The sequence below is a fragment of the Dreissena polymorpha genome, chromosome 7 (assembly GCF_020536995.1).
Source record: "Dreissena polymorpha isolate Duluth1 chromosome 7, UMN_Dpol_1.0, whole genome shotgun sequence".
NCBI lineage: Eukaryota > Metazoa > Mollusca > Bivalvia > Myida > Dreissenidae > Dreissena > Dreissena polymorpha.
Window position 1 is genome coordinate 41896443 of NC_068361.1, and position 4558 is coordinate 41901000.

The following is a 4558-nucleotide window of genomic DNA, read 5'->3' on the forward strand; positions in this document are numbered from 1 at the left end:
ACGGAACATTAATCCGCAAAAAAACACCGTTTAAACACCGGGCATATTGCATATTAGATCGGACACATGAAATTATTTCGAAAGAAAGCAATAAGAGTTTCAATTCTACATGAGTAAGTCTCGCTGTGCACGATTACACTCTTACTGCTCGTATATATTTGACTCTTGGCAAATACCTAGTGTTTTATTTTGCTTAATCTAAATTGTGTCATGCATCTATATGTACTTAAAGCAGCATGACCAACAGCTCTTTCATATGTGAAAGAGATTGACACGAAATACCTACCCATCTATAATAAAGTTTATATGTGCACTTCAATATTATAGTTTTAAAGCATTTTATGTGGTGCAATATAAAAGTACTCTAGTAAATTTGAAATTATGTAATCGATTTCCTCTCAACATACATGCAAAGTTCCAGATAACTTTTTCAGCAAAATCTTGGTTTACACTCTATAATAATCCAGCCTTAAAGTCTATTATTAATTCTTTGTTTTCAGGTAAATATAATTTTTGGCACATCCGCATTTAGGTTTATAGTCTAAGAAGAGCTAATGACAATTGCCGGGTTACAGCAGACTTTTTGCGATAAAAGGACCAGATAATGGAAAAACGTTCGGCTTTTCGACTGTTGTAAAGATGGTCTGTTATTCATAATAACGTTAAAGTGCTGTTGATTTCATAATTGTAATGAGGGCCTAGACGAGTGGGAACTCATTGATAAAATGTTTACATTATATGCATTGATATTGAGTTTTACGCATGATCACACATTTTGAATTCTTATTTTATTTTTCCAATGTGTAACCGTACGCACAGAATTTAAGTCTACTTTTTTTACTAAATTTAATTCAATTTTTTACGACTTTAAGCGTCTTATCTGGAGCTCTGCATACATGCATTAGTAGCATATATTGAAATATATCCATAGACTTTCTTTGGTTATTGAAGGTAAATTACTGTACAAAAATTATGGTTAGTCATTAACCAAAAAAAAGTTAAGTCTACAAACACGCGGTTAATTTCGGTTCAGTAGCAAATATCTTACAAAGGTGCGCAACTTCTCATATAACATAAAATTTCCGTTATACGCCGTAAATTTCCGTAGTCCTCCGTAGCATTTCGGAATGACTGTCAATTGACATCATTGTATCATGCATGATAGTTGCTTTGTGCTTGGGTGAAACTCACATCTTACCATCCGCGTTAATTTATAAACGCATTAATATTTGATTTCATTATGCACTATGCCGCCTATTGCACAAGTCTCTCTGCACAAACCAACATACACATATGCAGCATGCAATTAACGAACAAGAATGTTGCATCTGTACACATGCATGATACCATTAAGCAGAATGTAAATAGACATTGGACATCAGGCAAGATGTAAGTGTCATCAAGCATGAAAAGGTGTCTACATACTAATTGAAAGTACCATCAAGAATCATGACACAGTCACAAAGAAGGATGTAATTTTTACCTAAATACCCTTCCATATTTGTCGCACTGTGTGTTTGCTTAATTTCACTGAAGACGTCTACTGGTAAATCTTACAAAAAAAGTGATAAATAAGACTGAGTAAGCAATTTTTTCGGCGTTTGCTGTTTAATGTCAAATTTGGCCTTCAACGAACTTCTTAAAAGCCCATTGAATTTTAATGAAGACGTTTCTCCCGCTTGTAGGTCCGAATGAATTAAATCAAATTTTGCAATTGGCAATTTGATAGAGAATCCCCATAACAACATTGCACATAGCTTTCTGAAATAAACAGGCCACATTGAACGCATTCACGATATCCAACAGCTCTCTTTGCAAAGACCTATCTAGTGTTTCTTGGCCGTGTAAGATCTATAATTAGAAACATCGTCACCTAAACATCTACTAATAGAAGAGCATATTTTGGGGAAACAAATTCAATAAGAGTATAAAACGTCCACGATCAATAATGTGTAGTTTGTTAAAGATATCACGGCAGTAAAAAACATAGCACTTTAAAGAGACCACAATCTGGTACATTTGGTCAATTGTTGCGTCCGTGGCGGACAATACATTTTAAAAGAAAGCGTACAAAAAAGCAAACACAAGTTCTTTCGTAAGCTTGTTTTAAATCTTAAAAACACATAATCGACAGTCATTCCAGTCAAATACAATACTAACAGTCAGCACTCTAGAGATCAAAATTGCGGATATAAATATTTAATTCAGGGATATCAAGTGTATCAAGTTCGAATTCCGGAAAAAAATAGCCGGTAGTCTGGGGCATTAGGTCCCTTACAGGGATACAAGGTAAATCCCCGCCCGAGCCGTAGCTAACTGATTTATTGTAGTCTTTCTAGTTGCAATTTCTGGTGAGTACAATGCGGAATATTACGGATATTTGCAACATGTCGAAGATTTTCGGAAAGTAGCGAAGAGGTTTTCGTCAGGTTATATTCATGTCCGTGCCGGCCGCTAACTTATCAGAATCAATAAAAAAGAACCAGGAAAAATCGGTACCGATCGCAAATTTCCGGAATTCCGATAAAGCTTCAACATAATTTGTTCTCAAATGATCGCGTACTCGAACGAATCTGTCCCTACGCCTCCAACTCCCTTTAAATCTCATCGGACGTACATTGATCTCAAAATCTATCCTTGACGACTCAAATCATATTTCCTGAATAGTTTGGCCTATTGACGTCCCTGTAATTATAACAATGGTCTTTTGGATAAACACCGCTAAGTTGTTGCAATATAATAACCGTTTAAAATAGTTACCGGTTTTCATTTAATAAAATGATTAAGTCATATTCGAGATTTCAGCGATTGCCAATATTTGCTTTTGTTTCTCATAAGCATATGGTGCTTGGTATCTGCTATTGACTCCTATGTAGATTGCAAATATTACATAACCCTTACAGCGGCCGAGCGCAGATATCTGCATTTGGCCGCTAAAAAGAAAAATCTTTGCGCATTATTTAATTCAAATCTCATTATCATAATCAAAATCATCATCATCGTCGTCGTCGTCACTACTACCAACCACCATCATCATCATCATCATCATCATCTTCTTCTTCTTCTTCTTCCTCCTCCTCCTCCTCCTCATCATCATTTACAACAACAGCAACACCAACTTAACATCATCATCAAACAACAATAAACATCGGTAGCATACAATGTGCTTCATCAACCATACATAATTATATGCGTTAAAACACCATAATAGAACAGCATGAATGAAGCTGTCTATTACTCTTTTATATTTCCTATACCAATATTTTTTTTCGTTAATTGAAGGACTAGTTGAAATCTTCTATAAAAGCCCTCCCCACCCCCCCAAAATAAAAAAAATAAACATAATAATAATAACCCTAGCAAACAACAATAAACATAGGTTAGTTAGTATACACTGTGCTTTAGCAACCATGCATAATGAATGTTTATGACTTCGGACCGTTGTGATCAAATTTAAAAAAGCAAGATGGTATGTATGCGGCACACAACACATAGATAATTATAGTTTTATACCTTAAACGTAGTTCATCAAAATAAAGATAAGTTATTATCTATGTAATACTTAAATTAGGTTTATAACGTATGCATATTTGTCTAAAACTTGTGAAATGTGATTCGTAAGCCGACGACAACATTATCATTCGGACCCTTCTCCCCACCTAACAATCGAGATTAAACACCTGTGGAGATCCCGATCTTATCAATGAATAAACCGGTTCAATGATGTCAAGTCAAATAAAACATACTATTACTATCCAAATAAATATCTATCAAAAAATGTAAATTGATATACCTACTTAACTAAACTAAACTTAAACGATTAGCAAGAAAAATATATAAAGAAGAAGCAGGCAAAGTAGACAAATTAATTGTAACATATGTTTTCTCAGTCTCCCACTGTTGAACAATATAAATAGTATTTATCGCCACCCCAAAAGGGATCTTTATCACACGTTTGGCTCAACTAATATAATTGTGACAGGACAAACTGTCAACAAATACCTTGTTAATGTTTATACATAACTCCAATCAAAGGTCAACTTCCAAGGAAACTGCGGCATGTTAAAACTGTTGATTATGACAAAATGTTGTTTAGTACAAATCAGTACAATAGCGTCTGTTATGTGGCCTATACTAATCCAGTTAAATAAAACTTTAATCGCAGAAAAGTTTAGATTCTTTACACCTTTAAAGGGGCCTTTTCACAGATTTTGGCATTTTTTTTAACTTATTCATTAAATGCTTTATGTTGATAAATGTAAACATTGGATCATAAAAGCTCCAGTAAAAAATCAATAAAAAAATAAAAAAAAAGAATGTACATTGCCCGAGCAGGGTTCGAACCAGTGACCCCTGGAGTCCTGCAGAGTCCTGTAGTATAAACGTTTATGCCTACTGAGCTATTCCGCCGAGTACACATTCTCGACGTATTTTATACCTTATATAAGCAATCTTCGTAGTTTCACAAAATTTTAACGACAAAAACAGAACTCTCCAAATTATTCAATCGTTTCGCGTTGCAACGCTTTATAATTTTTAGGTTTTTAAATCGTCAAAA